We start from the raw sequence: 25,145 nt of genomic DNA, 5'->3' as shown, positions 1-25,145 counted from the left end.
TTTGTTTCCCCTCCCTTTGAGAAAGAAAGGGGAGAAAAGCATAAGAAAGATGGTCCATGTGGTCATAAGGGTAGCTTCTCAAGCTTTCTTTTACTTCAAAGGCAACACTGCAGTACACCCTGGACCAAGGAAAATTATATATGATTATGTGAAAGCACTTAACTTGGCATAGGTTTCTGGGGGGAGGAGGCAGTGGTTAGAGCTATCTGGAATCAAAAGGCTAATTTTCTTTATCAGAAACAAAGCTAGTTTGACTCTCTTGAGTTCCTCATGTTTAAATATTACATTGTTCTCTGTCTCTCCCTCTCTATCCCCCTTTAATTAGTGTATCCATCTGTTTTCCTGGTACTAAGGGGAGGCTCATTGGTTGGTAATTACAGCTATGTCCCTGGGCTCCTATTTTGCAAATGTGCTCCACATTCATGACCTTCCAGGCTCAGGTAACAGTTGCTCTTTTCTGGGATTCTATTGCTTATCTTTGTTGGCACCTGTTATTTCCTCCTGCTTCACTCAAGCCAGGAATTTACTTCCCTAGAGTTTCTCAGACTACTCCTCAGTGAATCTGACCCTTTGCTTAGATGTCCCTGACCCCTTATTAGAAAGTAATTATAACCCAGGGCCTCCAGGACAAAATTAGGATCCAAAATTCCCTTCTATCAGAAAGTATATGAGGGATGGCAACTGTGCCCAGCATACCATACCTTTAAGAAATGCTCATTAGAAAAAATGAGAAGAGTCCAGAGTGTCAAATGGATGAGTGAATGGAGGTAAGGATGAGCAGTCTGCAAGCTTGAACACTTTTGCCAGCAGTTGGCTGAGTGCCCTTGCACTGATTCCTCTGGCTCCTTCTCCTTAGTCAGAAGGCATATGTATTCCTCTCAGGGCAATCTTCTCAAACCAACCATGAAGCTCCTGCAGGATCTGATCTTAACTTTCCTATTCAGTACCATCTCCTACTCTGTCCCCACTACCATGGTCATCATGGTTTTTAAATCAAAATTTGAATAAAAAATTAAAACAAGTGTTTGGACCAAAAACGCTTTTTAATTTATCCATATTGCAGCCCCATCTTACAGAGAAGGAAACTAAGCTCCAAGAGGTTAGTTAATTAACCCAAGGTAATACAGTAAGTAAGCGGTAATTCTGGAACTCAGATCCAAGTCTGACTCCAGAGCTAAAGCTCTTAACCATCATTGTGTCTACCTTCGATGCCATTTTTTTTAAGTCTTTTTTTTTTTTTTTTGGCTGTGTTGTTTCTGTGCGAGGGCTTTCTCTAGTTGCGGCAAGCGGGGGCCACTCTTCATCGCGGTGCGTGGGCCTCTCACTATCGTGGCCTCTCTTGTTGCGGAGCACAGGCTCCAGACGCTCAGGCTCAGTAAGTTGTGGCTCACGGGCCTAGTTGCTCCGCGGCATGTGGGATCTTCCCAGACCAGGGCTCGAACCCGTGTCCCCTGCATCGGCAGGCAGATTCTCAACCACTGCGCCACCAGGGAAGCCCCCTTTGATGCCATTTTATTCATGAGTGGATAGAATGCTGTGAAAGGCAGACAACCCTCTGCCTGAACACTTAGGATGAACTGTAGCTTTACCAGACATTCCCGCACTGCTCTCCACTCAGATCAGTATTCTCACAGATGTCCAATCTCATGTATGCCTGCCCCTTTGGTTTAGCTCATGCTGTTCCCTTCCCACACCTTTCACTTGAGCTTTAACCTCTTCCTCCTCTCTGCCGATGAAATTGTACCCATCGTTTAAATTCCATTTGTTCCAAGAAGGCTTTCCTCACCAACTTCTCCCCTCCCATGCCCCGATGGCACTTGTTGCAACTCCAACACTTAGCACTTTATTATACACTATTTAGTGTTTATGACTCTCTTTGAAGTCAGAAATCATGTTTTATATTTTTGTGTATCTCCATATCACCTTGCACAGGGTCAGTTTTATAGATGTTCAATAAATATTTGCTTTGACTCTAGTAGATATATAATAATCAATCGAATTCATTGTGTAATATGTATTGAATATTTTCTGAGAGAGTTCTCCTAGCCACTCTTCCCATTATGAGAAATTAAACCTATGCCACAAGTCTTCAAACGAGTGTAAAAATACTTTGCAATATCTAGACACAGTCCTAAAATCTCTTATCTTTAACTTGCACTCCTGACAACACCTAAATTAGTATAACGGGACAGTTGAAAAGTGTACTGGTGAATTAACTGAACCAGTCAAGATGTGGGTTCTACTGTCATCTCTGACACTTATTATGAGACCTGGGACATGTCCTTAACTTCTCTGAGCCCTAGTTTCCTTATCTAGTAAATGGGGATAATAATACCTATTTTCCCCACCTTAGTGGGTTGTTAGGAAAATGTAAATGAGAAAATAAATTGATTGGCATGTGTTGTAAAACGTAAAGCATTATGCAGAACTGGGCTTAGAATATTATATTTTCTAAACATTTTTAATTATCTGGGAAAGAGAGCCACAGTTATCAATTATTTAGAAGTAATTCCATTACTTCCTGTGGAAAGGACTCTAGCTTAGTCCTCAAAGCAAGTATTAGACTTGGCACAGGGTTTCTGTGAGTTGGCCAGGATTCCTTCAGTGATAGAATCATATGTTCCTGATCTGAAGATTGACCACTGTGGGCACAAAGAGGAAACCACTTTGTTTTCACTAGGTAATAGGGCAGCTCTCTCTGGCTGCACAGTTGGGGCTTTTTGTAATAGTACTTGCTTGCTGTGCTGCCCTTGGGGTGAGTTAATGAACCACTAGAGAGCTGCTCTGAATTAAAAAGGTCATACCTGACATGAGCCATTTCAGCACAAACATCCTGTTCTTTTCCCCTCTTCAAGGGGGAGATTTTATTTAAGACCATCTGTGATTTAATGAAAACTTAAATTGTGTGGATGGCAGAATGGCCCTTGCAAGTAAATGTCAGGAGAAAAAACCCACCAGGAATTACAGGATCATAAAATGTGAGAGGTGAAAGACCCTTTAGGGATTATGGAGTCCAACCACCTCATCTCACAGGTGAGGAAACTAACATCCAGAAAAAGGAAGTGACTTATTCAAGATCACACAGTAAACTTAGTGACAGAGCTGACACTAGAAGTCAAGTTTCTCCCAAGTCTTCATACTTCTTGTTCACCGTACTTTCCTCTACATCCGTTCATTTAAGTTAGACTTTAGCAACTTTTTAAGAAGTGGTAGCAATTTTAGTGTCATTCTCTAAATTGGAAAAGCTGCCTCTAGTCTACTAGCCAGGAACAGCTGGAATGTCCCATCCCCATTTATTTAGAATCGGGCACTTACTGTTTTTAGGGAAATCATTTTCCACACCTTAAATTTTCTGTCATCTCCACAGAGGAGTCAAGCAACTATTTCACATCTACATACTACACAGTATTTCTAAGTTGTTTAAATCTAAAGGAAAATGAACAGGCACCATCTTCGTGAGTAGCTGGGTGGCATGGTGGGATAGAACATCAGAGTAAACTGAAAGAGTGAATTTAATTTCAATATAATTGACAGGGACCTTGAACAAGTCACTTAACCTGCCTCTGTCAAATGGAAACCACAGCACTAGCAACACGGCTGTGTTCCCTCTCTGGTCTGCCCTTTTGCCCTTAGATCGCACTTCAACCAACACCTTGACTCCAACCCCCACTTCCTTCCGAACCTTCGAAACACTGTCCATCAAATTTTCTTGGTTCTCTTGAAGACCTTTTCCTGCTTCCCCTTCCCTTTACCCACCTTAGCCAACTGGCCACTCTTCTGAGTGTTGTGATGGGGCTCCACAAGTGCCCTGGGCTACCTGCATGTCCTGAGATTCTATCATTAATATTTGATGCTATATGTCAGATTTTCCCAGATTAGGAATTCAGGACATCTAGCTCTGCTGTAACCCCGAATCCTGAGTATCTTGCTCTGGCTCCCTGGATCCTGTACCTAATACATTCTATTCTTAGGTGACTTCCTTTGAGTGGCCAGACCATTAAGTGTGATTGAATAATACTTTAGATAACAGGATTGGGGTGATCTGAAAGCTCTGTAATTTGGAAGCATTTCGTGTGTGTGTGTGTGTGTGTGTGCGTGTGAGCAATAATTTAATCCCTCTTACTTTTTTTTTTTTATCCCTCTTACTCTGAGAAGAAAAGATAAAAAATATTCTTTACAGATAGGATATGTCAAGTAAACTGCTTTAAGAATCCGCAGCGCTGATTGTAACTTAAGGCAAAGGCAAATACGTGAACTAAATCCACACAGTTAACCTAGTTCCACTGCTCTTCTGGGAATCAGGGTGCTGTCTGTGACCAGGAGTGGCTGCCCTTCTTCAGCTAAAACTTCCTTTTTTCCCCCATGTGTATTTTGCTTCAGCTATATAAGTCTTTTAAACTCCTAAATTAGGACATTGTTGAACATTTTAAGACTCCTTAAAAGCTCTCCTGGTGACAGACTATAGTAATCCATCTCCTCAGAAAACTGCTTTATGGAGTGTGTTAATACTGGTGAGCTATAGGAAGCACTGATTCTTTTGGGCTTTCTAGTTCTAGCTAAAGTCACTCACTTGGTTGTTGTGAATTCTTCAACCCTTTGAGTCACTTATGGGACTTCTGTAGCCATGGCTTTATCTGTGGCAGATCTAAGGTTCACTTTGGTGGGCAGGGTGGCCCTATATAAAGCATATCCCAAGTATGGAGTAGGAAAATTCTCAAACCAAGTAGCAAAAAATAGTAAGTTCCAGTGATGTCTCCAAGCCACTTTGGCCTCAATTTTGGAGAGCAGCAACTAGTAGTATAACCTGCATTGACCCAGAAGAACAGAGGAAACAAGATTAATTCTCAAGGCACATGGGACCTGAGCCTCCTCTATTCGGCACTCTAGAGCAGGGTTCAGTAAACTCTAGCCTGTAGGTGAAATCTGGCCCATTGCCTGTTTCTATAAATAAAATTTTATTGGAACATAGCCATGCCAATTGTTTACATATTGTCTCTGACTGCTTTAGACTACAGGTGCAGAGTGGAGTAGTATGACAGAGGCTACATGGCCCACAAAGCCTAAAATATTTACAATCTGACCCTTTACAGAGGTTTGGCAACCTCTGCTCTAGATTAAAAACTGGAGCTTGAATGGAAATATAAAGGTTGCTTGGATTTCACTGTTAAGTGAAAGTAATTTGTAAGTTATATAGCTACAATCCCATAATAGTTTTTAAACAAAATAATTTTGCTGTGTACGCTTTTTAAAAGTTCACACAGTAAAGAAAGATGTGAAAATCACAATAACGACACCCGGAGAGAACACCTATTAACATTTTGGCATATACCTTTTCTGGCTTTATGGCCAGTGTGTCAGTTTTTTAAATAAAAACAATTGAAACATATAGTACACACTGTTTTTTAGCCTGATTTTTTCACTTATTAATGTATCTTGGCATCTTTCCATGTCAGTAAACATAGATCTACATCATTATTCCTACTGGCTACAGAGTATTCCATTTATAAATATATCATTTAATTTATTTAACCAATCCTCTATTATTGGACAGTTGGATTGTTCCTAATTTATTTTCTTCTTATGGCAATGCTGTAACAGACATTCATCATATGTATGTCTTTTCACACTTGTATTTTTTTATATTCTTTTCCAATTTTTCAGAAATCATCAGTTACTTTTATGATGTCAGAAAAATCCTACAGCCCTCTCTTTTAGGGTGAATGGATGTTTCCATAAATGGCAAGAGATTTCAATTGTATTAATGCAGACACAGAGCCAGAGGGGCTAGGAGGTCACCTTCCCTCACAGGTAGGTTGAATTAGTGTACCCACCCGAGATCATTAAATAACAGTTTTGCCACTTAAAGCATGTGCATCTCAATAGGTTTTTGTGAAAGCTTCTAGTCACATTAAATATTAAAGACTGACGGTGAAGCATTGCTTCAAGAGAACATAATGGCCCAAAGGAAACTGGAAGCCTCTATTAAAAGAATAGACCAAAAAAAGCCCCACAGCACTTCTAGCAGGATCAAATTTCTGATGGAGATAATAGAGCTAGCAGTCAGAAGAGGCTAAACACAAAATGCACTCGGAGGCCCAAGAAGCTCCTCTGTGCCCCTGAGCATTATTAGGGGAGATGGGAAGTGGGCACAGAGGTGGCACTATCCCTAGACCGCTCCTGTGAAACAACCACATCCCCATTGCTGCAGCAGGCATTCACATGAATGAGGTTCTTAGGTCACCTTAAAACGCCTTAATTCAGACTTATTGGAGATTCACCTGAACACAAGGAACTCTGCTGATTGTAGGTAGACCGCCTGTGCTGGGCATTTTTCAGCAGATTTGGTAAACAGGGAACCAGTGTGTGGGGAAGCATAAAAGTCAGTGTTAACCAAATCGAATAGTTTAATGACATCACAGAAAAGAAGAGAGCAGCAAGAATATTGTGTCTGTTTGAAAATACTCAGCCCGTAGTAGAAATGCATTCTCCCTGTGGTGATCCATCGTCCAGATGGAAAAGCATACTGGGCCTTAATATTCTGCACAATCATTCACGTGTGAACAGTTAGCCTTTAAAAATGAGATGTCAACACTCGGTTTTTACCCAACACTTTCCTTCCAAGTTGCCTGAAGTACTCCGTGACATCAATGATAGGTAAAGAGATGCTCAATTACCCAGACATGGGAGGCAGAGAAATTTCTGCTTTCTTCCTTCTCAAGCCTGTGATCCTCAGTCTTTCTCCCCTACCACTCACAGGCCTCTCTTTTCCTTCTGCACACTGTCTTCAAGAAGAGAGCTGTCCTATGGCTGCCCTCCCTTGTCTCTCTTCTTCAGAGGCCAAGCAATAGAATACTATTTGCTCCGAGATCCCCTCTGCTTAAATGATCTCACAGGACGCTTCTTCAGTAGCAGCCAGGGTACCAGCAACAGAGCTGCTTGGAGGACTTTCAGGAACTTTACTGACTCTAACCCAGAGCTTCCTAACCTTCATTAATTGTGTCATATACCTCCTAGTTTGCAAACTTGTGAGAGCAATAACTAATATCCCAGTGAGAGGAACAAGTGCTATCTCTGCATGAAAAGCCTGCCTTGCTTTCCTACACTGAGGGGATGTCTGCAGTCCCTTGGATAAGCCTGCCAAGCTGGAAACCCTGCTATAATCTGGGACACAAATCTGAACTGTATTGAAAACAACAGGGTCTATCTCTACTCAGCTTTTTCTGTCTATCCACATCTTTTCTTCCTTCCTTTTTTTAAAAATCAAACTCTTTTATTTTGTGATAATTGAAGATTCACATGCTGTTTGTAAGAAATAATACAGAGATCCTATATACCTTTCACCCAGTAACATCTTACAAAACTGTAGTACAGTAGCACAACCAGGATATTGACATTGGTACAGTCAAAATGCAGAACAGTTCCATCACCACACGATCCCTCATGTTACCCTACCTCCTTCCTGCCATATACCAGCTACTAATATGTTATCCATTTCTATAATTTTGGCATTTCAAGAATATCATATAACTGGAATTGTACAGTATGTGATCTTCCTGAATTGGCTTTTTTTCACTCAGCATAATTCCCTTGAAAATCGTTCAAATAATGGTGTATATCAGTAGTTGATTGTGTAGTATTCCATTGTATGGATGTGCCACAGCTTAACATTCATCTCTTGAGAACATCTTGTTTTTTTCCAGTTTTTTGCTATTATGAATAAAGCTACTATGCATATTCATGTACATGATTTTGTGTGAACATAAATCTTCATTTCTCAGGGATGAATGTCTAGAGTACAATTGCTGAGTCATCTGGTAGGTGAATATTGAATTTTTTAAAGGAAAAGATAAACTTTTCCAGAATGACTGTTCCATTTAACAGTACCACCAGCAACGTATGAGCGATTCGGTCTCTTCACATCCTCGCCAGCATTTGGCGTAGTCAATTTTTTATTCTTTTAGCCATTCTGAAGGTGTGTAGTAGTCTCTCATTGTGATTTTAATTTGCATTTCCCTAATGGTTAATGATGTTGAAGATCTCTTCATGTGCATATTTCTTTGGTGAAATATCTCTTCACATCGTTTGCACAATTTCTAATTGAATCATTTTCTTTTTCTTTGTTTTTCTATTGAGTTTTAAGAGTTTTTTATATACTCTAGATACCATTCCTTTGTTAAATGTGTGGTTTGCAAATATTTTTTACTACTCCTCAGCATGCCTTTCATCTTCTTAACAAGGTCTTTTGCAGATCAAAAGTTTTAATTTTGTTGAAATCTAGTTTATCAATTTTTCCCTTTATGGGTCATGTTTTTGGTGTCAAAGTTAAGAACTCTTTGCCTATCACTAGTTCCCAAAGATTTTCCCCTGTTTTTCTCCTAAAGTTTTACATTTAATGTTTAAGTCTATGTTTCATCTTGAGCTAATTTTTGTATAAGGTATATGATTTAGGTCAAGTTTGTTTCTTTCTTTCTTTCTTTTTTTCTTTCTTTCTTGCCTTCTTTCTTTCTTCAGATGTCCAATTGCCTGAACAGCATTTGTTGAAAATCACTGAATTGGTTTTGCACCTTTTGCAAAAATGATGAATATTTGTTTGGGACACATCTTTTTTACCCCTGACAGTATCACCTCCATCCACATCTCCAAAACTGACAAAAGAGAGTTAAGACAGCCAAGGATATTATGTCAGTGTGATTTTTAGTAAATAATACTATAGAAATAATAGTAGCTAACATATATGGAGTGTTTCCTATGTGCCAGAAACTTTTCATACCTTATTTTATTTATTCCTCACAACATCCTATAATGCACATACTATTATTACCATTTTGCAGATGAGAAAACTGACTCAGAGAAGTTAAGTACCTTGCTCATGGTTAGTGGTGAATCTGAGAGTCAAACCCAGGTTTTGATTCTAGGGCCTATCTTAACCACTAGGCTACCCCTTCTCTCAACACCAGTTCTTCATGTGCCAGACCATCCAACCACCCTGCATAAGAACCAATACTCTAATCTATAATCATTATAATGAGAGCAGCAAAGGACTTATTCCTGTTTTGAAAGTGATGGTAAGTCTGCACTGGTTTACAACAACCCCTGGTTTATATCAATGACCTTCTCACTCTTTAGGAAGAAATTCTAACTAGGGCAACAAACCCCTACATGTCACCAATTCCACCTGTCCTTAGCAGCTGCTACAGTATAAACCATCAAACTGCTCTGAGGCAATGCTCCTTTCCCCATTCCATTCTTGGCTGTGTGATCCTTCTGTGTGTATGTGTGTATATATGTGGGGGACAAAGGGAAAGAGGGAAGGCTAGTGAAGGTTTGCAGGGACTTGGGCCAGGGTCAAGATTGGAAAGAGCAAACAGAGGAAGGGAAGCAGAGGCTATAGTTGGACTGATTTTCTGAAACTCCAATTTGTTAGTTTTCTAGCAAGAGAATCATAGTATGTAAAATTACTCAAACTTCCCTCTTTCACCCATGTTGCTTGGGATCTTCACCCAAACATGAACATATTGGTGCCCTGGATGATCCAGAAAACCACCTGGAACCCCCTCAATGACCACGCTGGCTAAACACTCTTTATTGAAAGCTGCTATGGCTCCAAATGCAGTTGTTATTGCTGTGAGGCCTCAAACACATGAACGTGTATATGGAAAACTTCCTAGCAGTTGAGCAGCCTGGCTGATTAGCTGTGATGCTTTTAGTGCCTCTGAATTTGATCTGGGCCAGTGCTTCCTAAATTCTCCAAAGATGACCTTGTATTATGTAAAGGGAACATTTTTGTTGATTATCAGACCTTGAGATTCACATTTCCTTATTCTCTCCTACTTAACTGCTTGCCTTCCATTTTGCATTCATTGAGCTTTGGGGAAGCAATATTGTAGTTTGAGCTGGTTGGAGAGGTGGGGAAGCATGAAGGCATAAAGAGGACAAAAGTAGAAAGGTAGTCGTTAATTAACAACATGTGTTTTGGAAAACGTTTTATTCAAATTCAAAAAACTCAGCTGCACAAATCCTTGGATAATACAAAAATAATGATGGCGTTTTTTCACTGGTGAAAACCATTCCTCCTCATGGCACTTGGAAAATATCCTGACACACCAACTCTAAACACTCAACTTATATCCTGGTTTCAGAAGTTTTTCCAGAATTCATGACATTTTCAGCTGTCTGGAAATGCCTATAAATGTGTCCATGGTAAAGCCAGGGGGAAAAAAGGAAAATATTTTATCTCTGGAAGACAACCTTGAGCTTTGAAGAAGGGTTCCGTGGGCAATGATAGAGATTTTGAGTTTAATATTCATTGTTTTCTTAAAGAGGGTGGTCAATCTGAGGCTGTTATTACAAATACCCACTTATCCCTTGGAGCACTTGAGCTATAGAACTTCAAGGACAATTTGGACTAGGAATGAGCATAAGCGCTTTGAGTCTCATTGCCTAAGCAGTCTTCAAGTTTCCAATTGCCTTTCCTATCTTGCAGATTCTTTCCTCCTCATTGAAAGAATTCCAATAGCTGAAAGGCCACAGGCATTCTAATTAAATTTTTTGTACTAGAAAGCAAGACAGAGAAGTCATCTCCTGCCTCCTGGAAAAATAAGATATTCTTTTCTCTTTAGAAATTGTCTCTGGGGAAAAAGGCCATCCTCCCTACCTGCACTTCCCTCCTAGAAGCATGCCTTTGCATAAGGAATCACCTTACTTTGATATCTGGGAAGAGGGAGTGAACTGTACTGGTTTGGGAAAATTAGGAAAGAGAGACCACATGGTAATTTAAACAGAGGAAGTTTACTGTAACTATTAACAATAATGGGGGATTGGCTAGTGAAAAGTAAAGAGAACTGTAAAGAATGTAGGAATAGCAAATATAAGGAGCAGCCACTATACCCTAAGACTGAGTTAGAGCACCCAAGAGAGAACCCTTCCAAAAGGGATGCGATCCAGACGTTGCAGGAGAGGGCACAGCTGTGGTTCACTGGATAGCAGAGAAATTGCTGTGGTGCTTTGCTGGCAGAAGTTTCTGGAATTATGACTCCTGGAACTTTCTAGAAATCTGCCCAGTGGAACTTTTGGAAAATCTACCCTCTACAGTGCCAGGAGAGCTGTTCACAGGGAGGTATCTCAGCATAAGACACTCCACTACAAAACTGCCTGAGGGAGGGGTACTGGGAGAAGCTTCTGGGTGCTTCTAATTACCACGTACTACAGAAACTGCATGCCGGAAAAGCTGCAGGCACTGCAGGAACCTAGTGCTGGGAAAGCTGTGTGTGCTGCTGGAGATAGGAAACTGGGGGCCTAGGCTGCAGGAGCCTGCCAGGTGAACACACCAGCACACTGGAACCAGGAAATATAGCTCCTTCCTGCTGAAATGTCTCTCTCGTGCCCCCTACTGACAAAGCTTAACACTGTGCCAGCTGGCAAAGGTAAAATATTTAAAGGGCCCAGAGCTGTTTACACAGAGCAAGCAATAAGGGTGAATTTGAAGGTAAGAGGCAACAAATTGATAACTGGCCCACCAACCTAGCTCAGGTAATAGTAACTCTCTAATAGTGTTAGCTCCCAGCCCCGGCTCACGTTCTGAGTGGTCTCTCTTCCTCTTACAATTTGGAATGAGGAGATAGAAATCAGTTACCCTTCGTCTCCCTGTCTTTTATCGCCTCTCCCCATATCCTATGTAACAACAGCCACAGGGGAAAATAGCAGCTATAGCTCTTATCTCCACTACTCAACCTCTTCTTCTCTGACTACTAAAATCAGGTTACCTTCAACTCTTTGTTCTCCAGCTACCTTTGCTGTACCAGTTGGGATGGGGACAAGCATTTACTTAATGTCTAACATATAGCAGATTGCAGTAGAGGTGGCAGAGTTCAGTGGTTAAAAGCATGGGCTTTGGAGTCAAAGTTGGATTAGAATCCTCACTCTGCCACTTACTGCCTGTGTGATCTTGGGCAAGTTGCTTAACTTCTTTGAACCACCATCTCTTCAACTGTAAATGGAGATAATCGTACCTGCAACTCAAGAGTGTTGTGAGGATTAGGCATAAGTAATGTACCAAATATAATGCCTGACACCTATTGCTCCTCCATAAAGTGAGAATCATAATAACTCCTGCCTCATAAGGTTGTTGTAAGGATAACATGCATATAAAACGCTTAATGCAGTAAGTTACACAGGAAGGTGCTCAATAAGTGATAGCTCTACATAGAGGTGTACCTATCAGGCATTGTGCTGTGTCCTTTACATTTGTTAATTTGTTTACTGTCTTATTTCCCCTTTGTCTTCCCCCCATTCACCCTAGCCTCCCTACTCTGTGCTTCTGCCTACAGAAGGAACAAAAACAGTATTCTTGACCAGCTGACTGCCTGCTGCTCTCGTGAGCAAACCTAGACCACCAGCCAGACACTCCTCTCAGCCCAGAGGCCCTCTTGAGATGGAGACAGAAGGGCTTAGTTATTCATTCTGGCTTATGACAAAAGGTCTCCATCCCTTGGCAAAAAACTAATTTCCTTAGTAGTTACACAGTTGCTTCTTTGAAGTTGGTTACACACCAAGGGAAGAAAGAGCCAACTCACAGACCTCTAAATCATCCAAAAATCGAAGTCTCATTCTACTTCCAGTCATTAGAGAGAGACTGGGAAGAAAAAGGAAATGAGACTAAATCGTGTTGAAAAGAGCACATTTTTCTACTGTCAGAGCGATATGCCCCCAGCAGAGTGCAGACCAAGTGACACATACAAAACTCCTCCTTTATTGAAAAAACTTCAGGTGCTTCATAAGCAGCCATTTATACTCATGTATGAATATTTGGTTGGTCTGCTGCATAAGTGAAATCTCTGGGTAAGACATCTTAACCTTTTTTGAACTCATGCAACTTAGCAGGAGGCAGGGATAAATGTAAAAAGTGGAGAAGTCTGTAACTGTCGAATCAGTCTCTCCCACTGGGCATGCTTGTTAGAGCTCTTCCACTCTATGGAGCGTGAGCCATTATTTTCAGTGTATATTCCATAGGCATCGATCCTACCCAAGGAGCCACTGCTTCACAAGGAAATCCCATACATAAGGGAAAGGGCTTTGTTTTGTTGGAGATCTCTTTATATTACAGTTGATGAGGAGTGAAGGGGCCATTTCTGGGATATTTCCTTGGAACTCACAAATAAATACTTGTAGCAAGTCCTTTGCCTCCTGGCTACTATGCAACATGCCATTTGAAACTGTTCATTAGTGTGCACTCCAAGTTCCTTTGTATGTCCAACTTGCAATCTTAGAGGTGTCCCAGAAAGTAAACTATACGTGATATTCCTGAGCTTTTCTTTTAAACATACATTTGTGAGAATTCCTACTTTGTCGATTCTATTATTGTTGATTGTATTATTTCATTTATTCCTACTTATTTTATTTTATTACTAAGCAAGAATTTCAGGTTTAATACCCCAGCACTAGGGTATGCTGAACACTTCATGCCCAATGTTGTTGCTTAGACATTCCTTCCAGGCAGAAATTGTGATTCTGACTCATCCATTTACCCAGCCTATACCTAAGGAAATTTGCAACTGGCATCTACTCACAATAGCTAGTATAGCTGCAGCCATCACCTCTAGAGAAATAGGAATTAGTCACCTTGCCAATTTCCCACACATCCTATCCAACTTTCTGAGCAATTTCATTAGCATTCCTACAAAGTAAAATTAACACTAAATGGCAAAGACAAGCTTACCCAAACCAAGGCCTTGGATTTCAGCCAGTCCCCCAACAGAGAAGCAATTGCTACTCATTGCAACACAGTGAGTGGACATGTACAGGTGGGGATAGATGGCAATAAGGTGCCTAAGCAGAGACTGCATGTTGACGTGGAGTGGATCTGCTACCCAGAGACCTGGATATTGGACTAGCATAACAAAGGATTTTAAAGGGCACAAAAACATGGCACTTTTATTTCCATTGCTTCTAATGGTTTGAACAAAGAACTCCCTGTTGTCCAGCCTCTGCCATTTTTTTTAAAAATTTTGCTTTCTCTACTCAAGCACAGCTACCCAGTCTCCCACTGTATGTCTCTGCTTCCCAGCTACCCCTACCTGACTCACCTTCCATTGCGTGGAGTGGAAAAACTATACATGTTGGGATTTTTTTCTTTTTAGGCTCAAAACATCACTGAGAGGCATTTTTAAAAATCTCTTTACAGGAAAAAAAGAGCACGTTTAACAGATTAAAAGTGATTAGAAGATCATCCCCTGGGAAAACAGAGTAAGAGGAGATAGATTAATATTTCTGTTGAAAAGGGGTTTTTTTGCATTGGGGTTTAATATAAGTAATAACTTTGATCACAATGGTTTTCTTGAACATTAAGACAGATTACTTAAGGAGACTGCAGCTGTGGGTAGGATTATCTGCTTATTATGCTGCATGCCCAGGTGAAGATAGGTCCACAACCTCCAGGCTGATATTCAGCCAGTGTGCCCTGGATGGTCATACCAGTTTTAAAATATTGGAAAACTTCTTTTCCAGTTGGTAAATAGGTACTGCCAGGTGCCCCATAAGTGATAACCAGCCATTCCTGCCAATAAATAATCACTGTCCAGATCCCCCCTAAGTGACTGCCTGTCACCCAGGCCATCCTGATCCTCCTGGTATCCTCCAGACTTCCCACAGTCTAGCAATAATGGATCGACCTCTGGCACAACAAGGGGATTTCCTGGGCCCTACTCCAGTGGTAAGATTCTGTTTGGTTGCTCATGCCATACTGGTGTTTGAATATTTTGAATATCACTCCTAGTTCCCCTGATCTTATTCCTATGACTTCAGATCATTTCTGTAGACAGAACCAACCAGCTAACCAGAGAACCCCTAGTAGAGTTTCTGTTCTGCTCTTATGTAGGCTAGCTTCAGTTAGTGAAAGAAGAAATTAATAGGGAAAATATTAGCAAGATTAACTTGGGGAAAATCTGTATAAAATTTGGGGAAAGCATTTTTACTTAAAAAAATAACCAGTAAATAGTGTGAGCCACAATTAGTGTCAGATATTACAGTGCTGTCAGCAAATTGAAGGAGATCAAACTCGGCTGTTTGTTCATTCACTATGCCATATTCCAGAGCATAGTTAACAGTATATAAGGTACCATCCCTACCCTCAAAGTTCTTACAACCCAGCAGAGGAAATATCGCAGGTTACCAGTTAATTATTCATACAAGGTAAAATACTGATGGCCATTTAGAGAATCAGACTAGCGCTAAGTGTCTCTTAGATACGTATTGAATACAATGTCAGCATACTTTCTGTTGTACAAGGGAACCCCCAGACTGGAAAATGTTCAGTTCGTATGAGAAAAAATAAGAGGGGGTTCACTTAGACAAAACCAGACTCTGTGATAGTAAATTAGTACTGACTCTACAATGATGAGTAATATTTAATGCTACAAACCCTGATGACCAAAGAAAAGCTTATTGAAATCAGTACAATGATGCAAAACAGACCATTGAAGGATTCCTTCTGCTCCTATGATGGAAACAAATTGGATAATTTTGATTCCCTTATCATCCTCTATGAAATTATATTTGCTAATAGAATGCAAATATCATTGGTAAAGAAAGAAGAGCAGAGATGAATCATTATAATGAATGTTCAAATAAAGAGCATCAGATTCAGAAAGTTACATTATTATATTGCCTAAATAAAACCAACCAGGATTTCCCACTGCAAACAGTCAGGCCTTTGTGTATAACGCACTTGTTTAAAGTGCAGTGACTGGAACACTTACTCCTCCTAGGTAATGCTGGAGTTGGTACTACTGTCACAGAGACTTTCTGGAAACCCAACTGAATTCTCCCGTGTGAGGTTCTCTTAGCCATCTCGGAGAGGATGCATCCTTCTTAATTTGTTGGTATCCATTTGGCTTTCTTCATTTCTGGTTAGCAATCTTCTGCTCCAGACTTCCTACCACCAGCTGGAATGGGAAGGGGAATGCAGGCTGATATGTCTCGTACCATCATTAACCCACTCACCTTCCAGCCTCACGCTGGGGTCTCTGACACTTGCCAAATGGCTTCCCTATGTGAGAAGTTCATAGGGATTGAAGTTGCATCAGTGGGTGGTAGGGAAGGGGCTCCCTAGATGTCAGACATCACATTTGTCTTACTCTTGCCTCATTCACTGAATCAATTCTCACTGAGTACCTACTGTGCACTAAGTGTAGCCTCTTTTACTTTATGCCTAGAAGTCTATATTCCTTTCCTTTCCCACATGTTTTGGCCAATTCACTGGCATCCTGAAGTGCATCAACCTCAATTCTCCCCTCTGATGAGCTTAAGTGGACTTTAATAATCCCTGCTAAATTGTCTTGTGACTCTGTCATATGAATAAAGGCTATGGACTCTAGGTTAGATTGTAGGCATCAAATTAATTTTACTGCAAAGGTCACGCTGCTCTCCTGGTGTTCTGTTGTGCTTGAAGGTTAGTCACTGCATGCTTGACCAAAACCTTCCTGTCTGAGCTGTATTCAAAACAGATTTCAAGATATAGCCAGATTGAAAACCAGACATTTGGAGATAAAGACTGTGTACTTTGACCCCCTGGAAAAAGCAAGCAGCTGCAGTGATTTTATGTATCTATATAATACATAATCATCATCTCTAGGAGATGATAGGCATTAAGCTCAGCACCTCTTGCTCCCAAAGCAAATGTCTACTCATCTTTTCCACCTAGCTGCTCATGTCAGAGGAAAGGAATATTTCTCCCCAAATGACTTCTAAACTTGCTTGCCTGAGAAGTGCTGCGCCTAGGGAAGCAGGACCTATCAGTGGAGTTTGGTTCAAAAAAAGACATAATCGTATTCAGATAATGGCAGATACCTCTATCCTGGTTCCCTTTAACCTTCATCTGTCTTCCTAATTTACCACGGGTTCTCTCTTGGCCAAGCCTGTTGTGAGTTCATGCACTCCTGATGTATGTGTCTAATATACTCATCAGTTCAAGTTCTACAAGTAACATTCATGTAATAATAACTTGCCATTTATATTCCTGGAAAAATCCAAAGATGGTATCTGAGGCTATCAGGTCACATCCAGGCTATTGTCAGAGCTACAGTACCTTGAGGCTATAGGGGCTGGGGTCACAAACTTCTTATATCATGACAGTTCCTTCGGGCATAATTGTGGTCTCTTTCAAATTTCCTTAGAAGAGACAGCAATAGTCAATTTTCTATTCCAGAGAATAGAGGGAGATATAGTCAGATTGCAATTCTGAATTTAATTCTTCTCAATGAGAAATTTACAAGTAGACCTAGGGAAGCTCTGTAGCCTTTTGTTCCTTACAACGTTCAGCTTTCACCTGTGACAGTCATACTGCTGACCCACTGTGTGCAGGACGTGTGTGTTCAGTGGTTGGGTTTTTTTTTGTTTTTTCTGAGTAATCCTCATCCTCTGCCCAAGTCTCCTATAGCCAGTTGTGTTTGCAAGACAAGGCCAGGTGAGATGTATAGCCTGAGGCTGTGGAGCAGAGGAAAGCAGAAAGTGAAGTGACTCAGGAAGGCATCATCTGGAATACTGAACACCAGCTAAGTCACTAAAACAGATCCAAAATGGTTTTTTTCAGGAAAATTCAATCCCTCCTTGCAGATACCCTATGAGGGGGCTAACATTCCATCTGGACAGGCACATAAGTCAAACACCTTAATTTCTGAAACAGAATGACAGCTTGGCCAGTTTTTATGTCTAATAGCTAAAACATGTGGGCCTCTCTTCAGCCCACAACAGACTGTCTGCCTTCCATGTGCTCACTAGAGCACTCCCTCTTGAATTACCTGCCCTATAGCTCTTAGCTATATATAGGGACACGCCAACCAGATGTGCTTGCCTAAGAAGTGCTGTCTCCAGGGAAGCAGGCCCTATCATCAGTGGAGTTTGGTTCCAAAATGACGTGATCATATTCAAATAATGGCAGACACTTCTGTCCTGGTTCCCTGTAACCTCATCTGTCCTTCTCATGTACCTCATGCTCTCTCCTGTTCACCTCCTTTGTGTACCCCTTTTGTGAGTGCATTCACTGCTGATGGAAATGTCTAATATACTTGTCAGGTTAAGTTCTCCTGGTATCTTTCATGGAGGAACTTACCAACATCCCACCTTTAAGATTTTCTCACTCTTTTCCTCTAACCAGTAGGACAAACAGGATTGTCACTTTATACTCAGGCCTCCTATGGAGTCTTGTTTGGTCTTCATTTTGTGTGTGAATTTGCCAACCTCTATCCCCAAGTAGATTATAAATTCTCTGAGGGAAGTAACTGTCTTTTGTTTCTCTCGTGTCCCTCTCAGTCTAACAAAAACATAATAGGGGCCCAATAAGTACCATTTTTTCATTCATCAAACTAGGAAATACTATTCAAATGGACTATACTGTTTCTGGATTCCAGTGTACTCTTTTTTTCTTCTCAGAAATGAAATTTTACTCTGAGGTTGTATTGTACTCTGCCAGAAGTAAAAATGTACTCTGTGGTTCTGTGCTTTGAACTACAATCAGATATTCCAATTGTAGTGGCTTAAGGAATCCACGCTTCTCACTGTAGCTGAGAGAGTGGCTGAAAACTCTGATCTACCGCATTCAGTAGGCACTGCTGTCATCAAAGGAGCAGCCCAAAGCCCTTTGCCTCTGTACCTTGGTTCTCTTTCTAACCCAGATTCTTTGTGGGATGGTCGTACTGCCTCTGCTAATTTTCACTTAACCTCTCCATGCCTCCCTGTTTTCTTCAAAAAAGCCCATCAATATCGACCTGCCTTCCAGGGATGTTTTGAGGACATAATGCTGATAAGAAAACATTCTCTATGAGAGAATATTGATGGCAGTTGTTTTGTAGCCACAGAAAGAGAGGGCACTCAGCAGTAATTGGGGGCCATGTTTAGCCACCCAACCACCCATTATCGTTAGTACTCAGATTGATTCTAATGCATCATAATAATGCAGCTTGTAATCCACATGTAGGGGGGTAATTTATTGTCAGGTGGTGATTGTTAGTAATAACAAGCTGTTTGAACATATTCAGAACATAGTTGTACACATTTCTTGTTTTCCTTTCTTCCTTTGTTTGCCTATCCTATTTTCTCCTTTTACACTGCGTATTATGGTATTGTTTTTATTCTTTAAATAAGCTTAGTGTCTCATTGAACAGCTAGAATACAGGAGACTGATTTGGAAAAGCAGTTTAAGTAGGCAAGTCCAATTTAAGAATGGTGGTGGATTTTATCACTCAGCTTTATTAATGGGCCTCATTCCCGCTGTATCGCATTTCTTTCCCCAACACATTTGTATAAAAGCCCTTGCCTCTCCCATTAACCCCTTTGGCTGGTGTTAACTCATTCCTGGGCATTTGTTGCCATAGCTGCAGCCACCCCTCAGCTGGAGCCCTCGTGCTAGCCCCTGCAGAGGCCATGAGGGGCTGGCCTGCTTATTCCAGGCGTCAGCTGTTAGGCGGAGGCCAAGAGCCTTGCAACCTCAGAGGTCAAACGGCCTGTCCCATGCGTTTAAGCCCTGTCTTTTTTTTTTTTTTTTTTTCTTAGCAGCAGATGGGTATGTGGCTGTCCAGCCTCAAGGCTGGGAAACATGTGTGGGAACATTACCAGCACTCTTCCTCCCTCACCCCCTCCTGGGCACCCAAGCAGGTAGCCTAGCACCATATTCAAAAAGATGATCGATATTTCCCCTCTGTTGTTTGAATCTCTTCCTTCAACACCTGCGGCAGCTGTGGGGAATTGTGCACAACTTGCGTCTGTTCACTGAAATAATTGCCAACAGTTTTATGGAGCGTCTCGTGTGTATTTTTGCCCATTTACAGATTTGATTATATCGTTTGTAGAATGGAAACGTGGCTTTCCACTGCTTACTCTCATTCTTGTAGATCTTCAAGGAGAGACCCTTTTAAAAACAAAATGGAAATGACATGCAAATGGTTATGTTAATATCACACAGGCAAAAGTCAGGGCCTTCAGAAGGCTCCTCAGGCGCAAACTGATCAGGTGATGAGCACATCTTGTACACACGGCTGAGTCACCAGCCTGCACCGTCCTAAGAGAAATAACCAGGAAGAGAAAACGTTAGATGCCTGAAATGTGTGACTACTTTCTGCCCTAGGCTTCAGCACTGACGTAGGCCAGAGCAAACACAACTCTCACACATGCAGATTGGGCAGGTTCAGTGGGATTTGAGGAAGATGTTCAAAGGTGGAAAGTTTCCACATAGACCAGTAATACAGAGTTGGAAAAGAAATTTTAATTTTGTCTGTGTTGTGCCAGCTTTGCCAGACAGCTGGCAAGGATAAATCTGTGGATTCGCTCCAGACCTTAGAAATTCATAACCATCTAGTCCTTTACCTTGACTTTAACAGCACTGATATCATAGCGTCAACAACAGCAGCAGAGCCACAGCAACATTAACAGCTAACATTTATAGAGTATCCTATACCTTTCAAAATACTTTTACAATAAATATCTCTTGTTTAACCATCTCACCAACCCTGTAGGATCAGTGTTATTGCTGTCTGTGTTTTTGAGATGAGGGAACCAAGGCTCAGAAACATTTAGTGACTTGCCCGAAGTCACATAGCTGGCAAATAACATAGCCTTCTGACTCCAAAACCCTGAGGTACCCCTGGTAGGCAATACACACAGCCCTGTCACCCTGCTCGCTAGCCCACTGCCACCGCCATGTCCCCAGATCTCTGGGTAAACAAATTAAGACCCATGCAGGGATTTGCTTGAAAAACAAAAGGAAAGTAGCCTTGTTACAAAAGAATTACTGACTTTCCGCATGGGTTCGCTACTAAATGATACCTTTGACACTCATGTTTGTTCATAGATTACCAACTCCTGGGCTAGATGGAGGTGGGTGGGGGAAGCCAGGGAGAGGGAAGGGATATGAAGGAGAACACCACAAATTAAAGCTCCTGGCAACTGAAGAATCCTTCCGAAATTCAGATAAAACATTTCTGAAGAGACAGAGTCATTATACATAGTACTACTATAAAGATAAGCAAGGAATAATTAACACAAAATTCAGAATAGTGGTTATCTCCGAGGGGAGATGGAAGGAATTACGGGAGGAGCACACGGTGGCCTTTAAAGGTAATAGTTATATTCTTTTTCTTCAACTGCATGTCAGATATACAATTTTCATTGCACCATAGTTTTTTATACTTCACACTTGTCTCATAAATTCCTCTTTGTACCTACTCAATATTTAATTTTTAAAAAATAGAAGAAAGTGTGAGTCAGTGGAAAAATAGGATTTGATATACAGAAATCAACTTTACATTTTTAAGGAACACTGCTCTTGAAAGCTAGGTGCACTTTGATAAAATCCTTAGCCAGCTTGCTCTGACAGTGTCTTCCAGCGACATACCAGTCAGCTTCTCAAGAAGTTGTGATTTGTGAGGAGGGCATGCTTTCCCAGAATTTTGCTAGGGTCGTTGAGCATTTCAGCTGCCTTGCCCCTCCCTTCTCATCCCCTCCTTTTTGACAGTGAACTTCTAGCTTCTGGAAGAGGAAAGAACAGTGGCATGGTCATTTGGGAATTTGAAGTTAAGAGCTTGAACTGTAACTGTGGATTTATGGGTTGTTACTCAAAGACATATTATCTTTAGGCTTTCCTTGGTGTTGGACCTGACAGAGAATGCAGTCAACGAGTGGGCTTGTGTATTTATTTTCAACACTGGTTGGTTTCTCTCTGGCTAGTCTAGGCATGCTGTAAGCACAGGCTGACAGGAATTATGGCTTTTCTTCCATGTGGAAATAAGTGGATAAGCAAATACTCTCAGCCTGATTTTGTTTCCAATTCATTATTTACAGGGAATTCACCCTTTGTAATCATTTTCAAATCAAATTTGCTCTACCAATCCCTGTAAGGTTTGCTCTGGAGATCATCACCAATGTAGACGTCTTTTATTTTTTAACCTCTTATGTCTCCTCCATGTTAATGCCAATTAAAAAAAAAACACAAATGGATTAAAGGTGATGTCACTAGTGGCCTGGAGATTCACTCAGGAAGAAAATTTAAGTTACAGCAGAAATGGATAAAAGGAAAGAAAGTCAATAACTCACATGTGTTTGCTATTCGGACTACTATTGCTGTATTAAAATATTCAGGAGAACTATTGAATTAAATGGGGAAAAATACATCATATATAAGATAGATTCCAGGAAAGGCACTATTGTTAATACTGTTCCAGAATCACAAGCTGTTGACCAAATCACTTGCATATGGATTATTCCTGGAGTAGGCTGACACATACAGTGGGTGTCCCCTGCTCAGCTGTCACAGAGGTCACAACCATGACCTCCCTTTCTAACCTCCCTTTGTCTTACTGGAAAGCTTGCCATGAAGAGCAACCTCTTCTCCTGCCTACCACATTGCCTCCCATCCTGGTCATGGATAATCGAGACGTAATACTAAGTTATTCTGGTTTTCCTTCACCACAGATGGGGTGATCACAAAATAGAGCCTGGATGCAATGCCATCCATGCTTTTGGAGAAAAAAGCAAGTGGGTTTTGGCCGCAGGTCTGATGGGTTTGTGGTATGTATATACAGTGGGGGAGGAAGGTAACACCAGAAAATCTTTTGAGGATTTTATTACCAGTACCACTTTTAGAAAATGCATCGATCAGATGAGAGGCATATAAATTAGTCCTGCTGTTCTTTCTAGCAGTGCTCTTGGTAAAGAATTGGTTAAAGAGAAGCCATCTTATTCTTTTTTGTTTAAATATATCCCCCACTGTTATTAATGGCTGGTTCCTATACTGGTACTTTCCTGCCCTTCTCACCTGAAGTAATCATAACACTCCCCTCTCTCCTCACCCACGATGGCCCCTGTTTTCCATAAGGTATCAGAGGTAATGCCCACTATGGTTAATATATTAATAATAATTACTAGTATTCTACTTATTAAGCTAGGCATTGCAGTGGGTCTTTTTTTTCACGTATTTTCTCCTTTAATCCTTACCACAACCCAATGAGATAGGTACTTGTTATTATCCTCATTTTTCAGACGTGGAAAATGAAGAACAGAGACATTAAGTCACTTTCTTAACATCACACAGCTAATAAGTTGCGGGCCAAGATTAGAACTTGGATCTAATCCAAAGAGTATGATCCTAACTACTGTTACAACCCCATTTTTTCTTCATTCAAGGTCACACAGCATTAAGGGTTGAGAGTTTGTTATTCTCAGTCTGGCCAAAGGCATGATGGGGGTTGTTGGGAGTGTGTTGCAGTTTTCAAAAAAACCTCAATCATTCTGAAACATGAAGGGTAGTGGGGACGGTGTGAAGTTCTGTATAGTAAAGTCTATTGTTTTCTGATTATTTGTCAAATTGAGGTGGAGTTTGAAAATTCAAGTTAGGCTGCCTGTAGAGGTGAAGAAGCTAGAAAGGGGCCAGGGCTGCTGGCCCAAAGCAGAGCCATTAGTCACTGCCTCCTGCGGCTGTATGTATATATATAGCATTGCCCTTAGGATCTGAGGATGACTCTGCTGAGGCAGCTAGTTCTCAAGCCAAAGTTCCCACTGTCAGTAGGATTTAACACTTGACTTGCTTATAGTGGTCATGGCCAGTGTCCTACCCCACCCCCCGACTTAGACCATGGCCTTGCAGCCAGTGACTTGCAAAGCAAGTCAGCAACATAGGCTAATACCCATCCTCTCAGAGTCCAACGAACTGGAGAACACAAAATGACTCCAGTTTTTTAACATTCTACTTTTAGGAGCGAGGAATAATAAGTAAACTGATATGGAAAATATTCTCCACTCATGCCCATCCCCCCAAATAAGAACAATTTCTATTCTAGGTTTTAGACTTAGCACAAATACAACCTTATCTCCTACACTTTTAAGATATCCACAGTACCATAATTGACTTATATTTCAAAACTCACTTTAAAATAACCTTCTCCAGCTTAACATCACTTCCTCTATGCTCCCCTCCCTCCTCCACCACCACCTCTCATCCTAGCAAAGTGGCTACCTCCCCTTTCTTCATATCTGTTTAGCCATTATCAAACAATAATTTTGTTTTCGCGTTTGTGTCTCCCATTAGTCTATGAACCCTTCAAAGGGCAGGGAAACATGGATTTTTCACCTTGGTACCATCAAATTCTGCGTGGATTTAACATGTTTGTTAAATTAATATTCAGAATGTATCCTGAAGCCCTGCCATAACCTCACTCAAAGATTCAGGTACGCCTAGCACATATTGACCACCTGTGTTGTTTTTACCACAACCCTGGGAAAGGGGTGGTACCATTCTTATTTATAGATGAGAAAACAAACTCTGTGTTTCTCAAATTTGTAGTGGGCATAAGAGTTATCTAGGGTGCTTGTTCAACAGGCAGATTCCCCAGCGCCACCCAGATGAAAACCTCAGCCAGGGACCCTGGAACTTGGCTATTTAGCAAGCGCTGCAGGTGATTCTGATGCACATGGTTGGAATGCACTTGGACAAACACGGGTGTAAGTGATTGCTGCACTGCGAGTAAATAGTGGAGCCAGAGTTCAAACTCAGCCCTCCTAGTTCCAGATTTAGCCCATGCTATATTTATCTTTGTTGTACTCTATCTCCTATGGCAAGGAAGTGGACTGAAACATGTTGGAAAGATTTTCAGCAACAAGGGCTAAAGCAAAACGGCTTGTAGATTAACCCCAGGGCTGTTTATTTCTTGTTCCTCCAAGAGATCTTGCCAGACTTCCAACAGCATAGCAGCAGGGTTGCCAAATCATCTCTTATGCAACTTACCTCAGAAAAGCATTGACCACAGAGCTTTGGGAACTTTCAGAGTTTATGCTTCTATTTTGTTCTTTCTCCATTCCCCCCTCCACCACCGACCATGCCATTAACCTAAAGAGCATGCTCAGTACCTGAAATGCAATTAGTTGATTTGTTAAATATTAAGATTTATAGTTGAAAACCAGTACCTACAATATTTGGGACCTGACAGTAATATTAATGTGTCTGTTTCAAAACCAGGAAAAGAAATGTGAGGCTTAACAGGCAATTAGTGGAGATGTTAAAGTAGCTGATATATGGTAGTATTTTTTGTGGCCCAATTATTCTTTTGGTGCTTTTTAAAAATATTTATTAATTAATTTATTTATTTATTTTGGCTGCACTGGGTCTT

The 25,145-nt window shown here is 41.0% G+C and overlaps 1 protein-coding gene across 11 annotated transcripts in view; it reads left to right on the top strand.

Moving 5' to 3' along the window:
• The window catches only part of ENOX2 (ecto-NOX disulfide-thiol exchanger 2), a 261,630-nt gene that overhangs the window by 154,220 nt on the left and 82,265 nt on the right, over positions 1–25,145 (top strand). Inside the window, exon 4 of one of the 11 annotated variants that reach the window (XM_082377875.1) lies at positions 24,068–24,207. The exons of 9 other annotated variants lie outside the window; for them this stretch is intronic. The gene's annotated coding sequence lies outside the window, so the exon portion shown is untranslated. Of the gene's footprint in view, positions 1–5,661; positions 5,809–24,067; positions 24,208–25,145 lie in introns of all 11 variants that reach the window. One more of the 11 variants, XM_082377873.1, reaches the window with a different exon arrangement.

Source organism: Balaenoptera borealis, assembly GCF_965194805.1.
Source record: "Balaenoptera borealis genome assembly, chromosome: X".
NCBI lineage: Eukaryota > Metazoa > Chordata > Mammalia > Artiodactyla > Balaenopteridae > Balaenoptera > Balaenoptera borealis.
The sequence above is the reverse complement of the archived record's forward strand: the minus strand, read 5'-3'. Positions and strand labels throughout refer to the sequence as shown.